General features: G+C 43.1%; 1 pseudogene; it reads left to right on the top strand.

Moving 5' to 3' along the window:
- Positions 1–4823: 4823 nt before the first annotated feature.
- LOC119907652 lies at positions 4824–6011 on the top strand (annotated as a pseudogene).
- The last annotated feature ends 2921 nt before the right edge of the window (positions 6012–8932 follow it).

The following is an 8932-nucleotide window of genomic DNA, read 5'->3' as shown; positions in this document are numbered from 1 at the left end:
CCTAACACAACACCTTCACACATATGCATTCATGCAACCATCATCCTGCACTGACACTACTGAACGCACACACTAAATGCTCCGTAAATGCTCCGTACTTGTATAGCGCCTTTCTAGTCTTTTCGACCACTCAAAGCGCTTTTACACTACATCTGCATTCACCAGTCACACACATTCATACACTGAGCCTAAGTGCTCAAACGGAAATTAACAGTCACACTCATTCATACACTGGCGGAACAGCAGCAACCAGGGATTGAACCGCTGACCTTCCGATTAACGGCTCTACCTCCTGAGCCACAGCCGCCCCGATACATACCTCATGCTTTAATTATGTTAGTTCGCAATACCTCTTAATGTCTTATTTTTGTTAAATAAACATATGGTGTTAACCTTTTACCATGGTGTGTCTTCCTGTATGTATGTATGTATGTATTTTTTTTTTTTTTTAAACTGAAGTCACACAGTTTAGTTTTAATGAGCCTGTGTTTGTAGGAAAACATTATGTTATAATATGTTTTAGAATCTCACTGCTGATACTGAAACTGTGATGATCAGGTGGGATTCAAACCCAGGCCGCTGCAGTAAGGACTCAGCCTTGTTCATGGGGCGCGACCTCTACCAACTGTTACTTTCAAAATAACAGAAATGACAACAACTAATTTGATGAACTGGTCTTTATTATGTAAAAATTATCAAAATTACATCACTTTATTCATGAAACACGATTAGAGAGTGACTGAAGGAAAGAAAGAGACACAGACACAGAGAGAGTTACAGAGTTCAGAGAGCAGAGTAAAACCAGTAGCAAAGTCCCAGTGAGTCAGGTCAGGACTGGGAACACTGGTCTCTCCTCAGTGTCTCTGAGACCAGAGCCTGGGAGCCCTGGGTGGCCTCACAGGTCACAGAGCCCACCTTCCTCCACTGGTCTGCAGGGAGCCTCAGGGTGCTGCTCCAGCTTTAGCGGCCGTCCTTCTCCGCTGGAGGGGGGCAGCACCGTCAGGGTGGGACGGACATCACCTAGGAGACACCAATCAGCTTAGAGGACACCTTTACTGTGTGAGAGCTGATTTTCTCCTTTAAGGAGTTTCTGTCAGATGGTTTTTCTGCTCCATCAGTCACTCACTCACACATTGTTTCACTTCCCTTTACTCCTATCACTCCTCCGCTGTATCACTTCACTTATTGACAGATATACTGACCACTGTGTTAACTTACGAAAATTAGTGCCAGTTGTCCTTTCACTTGAAATGTGGAAATATTGTATTCTTTTTCCAAAGACATAATAATATGCAAAATGCATGTTTTAATTTGACATATCAATGTTAAATTCAATTAATATTTTTATTTCTTTGGCAATTAAGGCAGAAGATATTTTTAAACCAACTATGCCTACAAACATGGAACCAAAATCATGTAAAATATATATTTTTTAAATGTCTTATCAATACTCTCACATATTGATTCATCCTTTGATAAACAGCATCATCAGACTAAACCCTGTACTTGTTGGAGTCAGTCAGAGCATTTCCATAGAGAGCCACTTTGCATCAGCAGCACCATGCTCCAGTGCTCTGGGAGAGTTTATAGTCCTGAGAGTTGAACACTGGATGACTGACAGCTGTCCTTCATGACAACAGAAGCCACAGAAATCCTCCTCATCAAAAACATGACTTTGATCTGCGTCCTCATCTGGACTCTCCTCTGCTGCTGCTTCACAGGTAAAGTCCAGAGAATCAAACTCCTCTCCTCTATGAACATCCGTCCCTCTGAAATGAAGCCCACAAAACCATGACGCTGCTTTATGTGTTTGTCTCTGTATCCTCAGAGTCCAGAGGCCAGGTCACAGTGACTCAGTCTGGAGCAGTGAGCTCTGCTCTGGGAGGCTCCGTCTCCATCAGATGTAGGACCAGTCAGGATGTATATGGCTCTAACTATTTAGCCTGGTACCAACAGAGAGATGGAGAAACTCCTAAACTCCTCATTTACCTTGCTAGCACTCGAGAATCAGGGATTCCAGATCGTTTTACAGGCAGTGGATCAAACTCTGACTTCACTCTGACCATCAGTGGAGTCCAGACTGAAGATGCAGCAGTTTACTACTGTCAGAGTCTCCATTACATCAACAGTCTGTGGTTGTTCACACAGTGAAAAAGCGTCGTACAAAAACCTCCCTCAGTCAGACTGAACAGAAACTGAACTGACTGCTGCAGCTGGAAGCTACTGCAGAGACTGATACACTTCACTGAGGACACACACACACACACACACACACATGAATTAGCTTTGTTTTTGTGATGCATAATAATAGAATAAGATAATTTTTTAATGATCAAGAAACTCTTGATCATCAAAAAATATATTTAGTCAAATTACATTTTCCAGCACGTCTCTTCTCTATACATTTATATCACATTATAATCCCTTACACACTTCACTGAGGACTCTCAAACAGCGTTAACGCATTAATCAATTATCGCTGACAATTATTTTATCGCATGTAAAGCAGTTTTTAAAAAGTCTGTCTCTCACTGGCTCTGAACGTAGACATACAGTCAAACCATGGGTCACAGGAGGGGCGGGATGTTGATCAGCCTGCAAATCACCCACCCAAATAAGCAGTGGAGGGAGACTTCAGCAGACTGGATGCAGCGTGTGGGAGAAGTAGACAAACAAAAGGAAGACAAGCCATCAAATTAAAAAGTGGATAGCTACACACTGCATGCTGATTACTATTGGGGGGAAGATTTCGGTCTAAGAAACATTCTTAATATCATAACGTAGTACCTGTCTGATGAGACAGCGCTCCGTGAGTAAACGGCACGCGCACAGTAACTTCAACTTTTTCCAAATAAAACAAAATATGAAGACACAGATCAGCATCAGATTTATAATCAAAATTGGCTCCCAGTTTTAGGAGTACTATTCACTTACATGACACTGTTGTATACGGACGCCTGTTCATGTATTTGCTCTGATTACATTACATCATTAATGTCAACAGCTTTGCTAACACAGCCGAACATCAAGCAACAGCGACAACACAGGACAGAGCAAACAAAGTAACATCAATTACAGCGAGAACTTTAGCTCCTTTAGCTCACGCCAACAAAAAAAAGCCAGTCTGATATTTACTCTTGTCTGTCTCGTGCTCTGTCACACTTTCTTCTTCTCATCCCCTCTTCCTCCAATAATTTCTTCTTTGGTCTCTTTGCAATCTCTGTCATGATATCCATACTGAGATTAGTGAGGTAGCTTGCAGTACAGCATTATGCATTTCTCGCGATAGGTTTCCTGCCCGGGATTTACATGATGAAATCTCAACATTAAAGACACCTAAAGATGAATATTAATGTCACTAATCATTGTGAAAAAAAAACTTTTCCCAAACTAGGTAGACAAACCAAAACAGCAATGGATCTTTATACCACCAGAGTTTTCAATATCCTCTACATGTAAATATGTAAATATGTAGATCAACGCTCTCAGCACTGAGGGGGAAACACCATGATATGTTGAGGACAGCTACAGCTCACTGACTCTGTGTGTTTGCATATGTGTCCTGCCTCTCTGCTCCCAGTCGTTAAGAGGCCAGTGTTGATCAGTGGCTGTCCAGGCCTTTCAGAGCCAATGATGATCAATCAATCAATCAAACTTTATTTCTAAAGCACATTTAAAACAACCAGGTTGACCAAAGCGCTGTACATTGACATGAAACAATAAATAGACAAAATACAACACCAGACAAATACAACATACAGTTCTCATGCCAGATTAAAAGCCAAGGAATAAAAATGTGTTTTAAGTAGCGATTTTAAAACTGTAAGGCTTGGGGCCAGTCCTTTATGTAGAGGCAATTCATTCCACAGTCTTGGGGCTGAAAGCTCGATCCCCCTGCTCTTGAGCCGTGTTTTAGGGACAGCAAGAAGAGACTGGTTTGCAGACCTTTGTGACCTTGAAGGAGCATGTGGCTTCAACAGATCAGTGATATAGACTGGAGCTAGTCCAGGAAGGGCTTTAAAAACAAACAATAGAATCTTAAAATCAATCCTTAAATTAACTGGGAGCCAGTGAAGAGAGGCAAGAACAGGGGTGATGTGATCTCGCTTACGTGTTCCTGTAAGGAGACGAGTGGCAGCATTTTGAACCAGTTGTAGTCGAGAGAGGGAGGCCAGGCTTTAATACAGGGGTGGCCAACCAGTCAGAGACTAAGAGCCCCCCCCCAACCCTTCCTCTCTCACACACACACACACAGACCTCTGCTCAGCCAGATTTATTGTAAATGTCACACACCAACATGATAATGACAGAAATTGACTCCTACAGACCACAGGCCAGTCATTTTAAACAATGGACATGTGTGTGCACTGTGTCACACACACAAACTCTCAGTTCAACCAAGTCCACAAACAAAAATATAATAATTTACAATAGCGTTTTTCTTTTACTATGCATGTTGCTTAGTGGGACTTACAGCATTCCTTGCCTTGAACAATCCTCTTTAAATCTGGCTTGTATTCCGTTGTTGCCACTCAAAGCAATTCTTTCACATGGGTGTCAGTCAGACAGAAGCAAGTCCACCTCCTCGACCAGTAGTCCTCGAAAAGTTAAAATAAGAGCAATCAGCCGGTAAAAGTTTGACTCACCAACATTTAGCCAGGTTTCAGTCACGAATAAGAAATCCAAATCATGAGAGGTAAAGAAGTCATTCAGGATGAAGGTCTTATTCGCTAGCGATCTTACATTGACTAAGGCAGCTCTGATAGGAGCGGCCTGTGTTGCCGGACTGGCCGTCTGAGGTACTCGACTCAGCAGCCGAAGATATGCGAGGTCACCTCGACCTCGCAGAGGTGAACATTGTTGAGGAAGCTGGGCCTCCATATCCGTGCTGACAACAGGTACCAGTCAGGTGTCAGCAGGCTCCAAGACTCGCCAGGAAACATTGCGACAATAAATTGATCCGCACTCTGCCAAGAAGCCTTGGGGAGTCCGATCAGATCCAGGATGCTTTAAGCGTCACCAGCTGTCCGCTGCGTTTCCCCCGCCACTTGGAGTGACTTCTCAGGGGAAGTGACGGCAGATTGTACAGGAGGTGAGCAGGTATCTCTGACTGCAAAGGAGGGAGAAACGTTTTCTGTCCACCCTGATCATATTTGATCACTGTTCCCACAGAGAATCGGAGATCAAGCAGCGTTTGGCGATCGTAGACCAGCAGAGAGTCAATATTTTGTATAAACAGTGACACAAACAGTAAAAATACAAACAAATTTGACAGCAACGGACGGCTGGCCACACACACTGGCGCCATCTTCATTAATTCACTGATTCTACTGCTGGCCACCCTGGGGCTCCTTGTTCAGGGTGAGACTCTCTTCTGAAAACTTTGCTTCAGGATGCAACCAGGTTCACCACAATGATGTTCTGCTGTGATGGAGAAACACTGAAACAAGCAGCATTTACCTTCTTCCATCTGTTCTCCATGTTAAAGAAATGAGACACTCCTGTTTGGATGTTGATCATCTTTCTCCAAACTGGATTTGTCTCAATAACCCTTCTCCTCTTTTTCATGTTTTCCAGATTCATCAGGAGAAATCATCCTGACTCAGTCTCCTGGAGCTCAGTCTGTTGTTCCAGGACAGACTCAGATGTAAAGCCAGTTCAAGTGTTAGCAATGAGGTGGACTGGTACCTTCAGAAACCAAGAGAATTTCCCAAACTCCTGATTTATTATTCTACAAGTTGTCAGTCTGGAGTTTCAGATCGTTTTACTGGAAGTGGATCTGGGACTGACTTCACTCTGACCATCAGAGGAGTTCAGACTGAAGATGCAGGAGATTATTATTGTCAGCACTGTAATGGCTTCCCGTTCACACAGTGATACAACGTTGTACTAAAACCTCCCTCAGCTGGAGAGGAACTGATCTGAATCAACAGCTGCAGAGAAACTATAACATGTTAGACGACAGCAACACTTTCAGCATGAAAAATACATATATTTAAATACCCCTGTTTTAGCTTCATTGCACTGGCTCCCAGTAGGTTTTAGAATTGACTTTAAAATTGTATTGATCACTTTTAAAGCTCTTCATGGCCTCTCGCCTTGTTATATTTCTGAACTTTTAGTCCCATACGTACCAGCACGTACCTTGAGATCCTCGGGCAGAGGTCTGTTGTCTGTTCCAGAGTCTCGACTGAAAACTAAAGGGGACAGAGCGTTTGCTGTCAGGGCCCCGAGGCTCTGGAACAGCCTGCCCGAGGAAATCAGGTCGGCTGAGTCAGTGAACTCTTTTAAGTCCCTTCTTAAAACATACTTTTATAGGAGAGCTTTTCCCGATCTTATTTGACTTTATTTTATCCCTTTCATTTTATTCTCTTTTACTAATTTATATTGATCTTAAACGTGTATTTTAGTCTTTTCAATGTTTTCTTGCTTTTATCTTGTATTGTTTTTGTAGTATTGTCTTTTGGGTATTATTGTCTTTACACTTGTTATTTTATGCAGTTTGTGCACAATATAAGTCAGAACTAACACTGTTTTATTTCAGCTCAATAATTTGAATATGCTTTGAAAAAAAACCCCTTAAGACTGTCAAACTCATACACAGGGTTGGGGAGTAACGGATTACATGTAACGGCGTTACGTAATCAGGATACAAAAAAAATTAACTGTATTCCTTACAGTACAGAAAATAAAGACGTAATCAGATTACAGGTACATTTTGTAATGATGGGGATTTGTTGTGGTGGCAGCCCGGCTGACGGTGAGTGTCCTGGTTTTTTCTCCTTTTTATCAGTTTTTCTGCCTTTTCCTTGGTTTTCTGTTCTCTGCCTGCCTCCCTGTGTTTTCTCCCCTGTGTGCTCTCTCTCCCTCTCTCTCTCTCTCCCTCTGCTCCTGAGCCCAGCCAACTACCTGCACCTGCATCTCATCAGCCACCTCGTCAGCCTGCCACACCTGCCAGTAATCACCTCACGCCTGCCTGTATTTCATCCCCGGTTCTCCACACCATCCTCGCTTGATCGTTGTTGCTCCATACCCGGTGCCACCCCCACGTTCAGGCTTTCATGTTTCTTGTTTTTTCGCATTTTCCCTGTGCCTTGTCGCTGTCATCCCTAACCCTGTCTCTCTGTCTGTTTCCCTCCCAGGTACACTCACCCTCGTCCTCCGTTCAGTCGGCTGGGCTCATCCAGCGGCCCTCTCCTCCTCGGACTTTCCTCACGGCGTCCTCCCTGTTCCCCTGCCTCTCCTCGCTTCCTCGGCCCCGGTGTTCCCCGGCTCCGTGGCCCCCTGTCTCCTTGGTTCCCCGTGCCTGTGCTTTCCCGACATCCACCTCTTCCTCCACTCCAGTCCCTCTACCCCTTTCTCCCTCAATAAACCTCCTTCCCTCCGAACATTGCATTTGGGTCCTCTCTGTCCCCACACCACACAATCCCACAACAGGGATTACTCATAGGGATTCCTTTAAGCAGAAAGTTTCCATGAATCAAAACGCTGTGCTATTTGCCACTATATATTTTTTATATACAGTCTGGTAAAAAGCCAAAGCAAGGGTGGGACATGTCGCAGACATTGATTGGCGTTTACAGTCGCCAGTAGCGGTGAATGTGTGTTTACGCCTCCGACCCATCATGCAGATTCTGGTTCCAGCTCCCAGTGAGTGAACACGCAGCTGGATCAGAACCGAGCACAGCCTCGAGACCGACAGAGGCCAATTTGACCACTGGGGATACAGTACGAGTGTAGTTTTCTTGCTGGGTTTGGCTCTTGGCAACCCGGGGCTGAGTAAGCTTATATGACCGCTAGCAGCACGGCTAACCGACCGAAGTAACCAACCAGATACAGGCAGATAGGCTACAGTTAACAGTTTAACAAAAAGTAAATGTGTAAATCATCTCAGTAAGTTACTGGATTCCCTGTTGGTCGTTGAGGCTGTGTTCGGTCCTGTTCATGCTGTGTTCACTGGGAGGCTGCTGAGCGAGGTTTTGTTGCCGGCTCGCCCGGTTACGGTTCTCAATCAGACACCGCACCCCGTGTAACTTAAACACCTTTATAACATTACAGTCTATGGTAAACACTAACACTACCCCGGTGATCCGATCTCCCAGTATGGGCAGAGTAAACTTATTTTACCAGTAGTTGCACAGCTAACTGAGCTAATAACAGCAGCTAGTTAGCTTGTTAAACTTCAACAACAAGTAAAGCTATCTGTCCATCAGGAAACTCAGACACAGAGTTGAGGCAGAGCAGCCGGGGGACATCAGAGAGAAAACTAGAAAAATATTTTCTCCATATTTCTAATATTTCTCTTTCAAATAAGATAAGAAAGCTGTGTTTTTGTACAGTAATGAGTGGGGCCCGGCCCCATAAACACTATGCTTCAGCAGCTTTATATTGTTTTCATGCTAAATTAATACAAGTGCAGAGTGAGTAATCAAAATTGTAAAATGTTTTCCCAAATGACAAACTTAAATATCATCAAGAATACCTACAAAACAATGTTTTTGTCATTGATGGGCGAGATACTGCCATAGTGGTACATAGTGCAAAGCAGATCATATAAAAACATTTAAATATGGATTTTGGGAACAGGAAATTTTGTTGTTCTATGTTTCTTTAAAAATACACTGAGCAGAAAACACATCATTGATACATCTCTTGTTTTCATTTGCCTATTTGGCATTGAAATAATGCAAAAGTAACTAAAAGTAATCCTCCCAACCCTGCTCACACATGATAAACTACTATATAACAGAGAACGTTTCAGTACAGAGTAGGGCACTGAGCATTATTTCTGTTTAAAATGTTCACATAAAAGTATAAAATCCTGGTGATCTGACTCTAAGAATAATCCAGTCTCTTCGGATTAAATGTTTTAATTTAAGACAACAACAACAACAACAGTTATATGTTTATAATTTGCAGGGATACAGCTGAT

This window comes from Micropterus salmoides, unplaced genomic scaffold, assembly GCF_014851395.1.
Source record: "Micropterus salmoides isolate LMB-PRFRI ecotype aquatic unplaced genomic scaffold, ASM1485139v1 Ms_hic_scaffold_17, whole genome shotgun sequence".
In the NCBI taxonomy this organism is placed as follows: domain Eukaryota; kingdom Metazoa; phylum Chordata; class Actinopteri; order Centrarchiformes; family Centrarchidae; genus Micropterus; species Micropterus salmoides.
The sequence above is the reverse complement of the archived record's forward strand: the minus strand, read 5'-3'. Positions and strand labels throughout refer to the sequence as shown.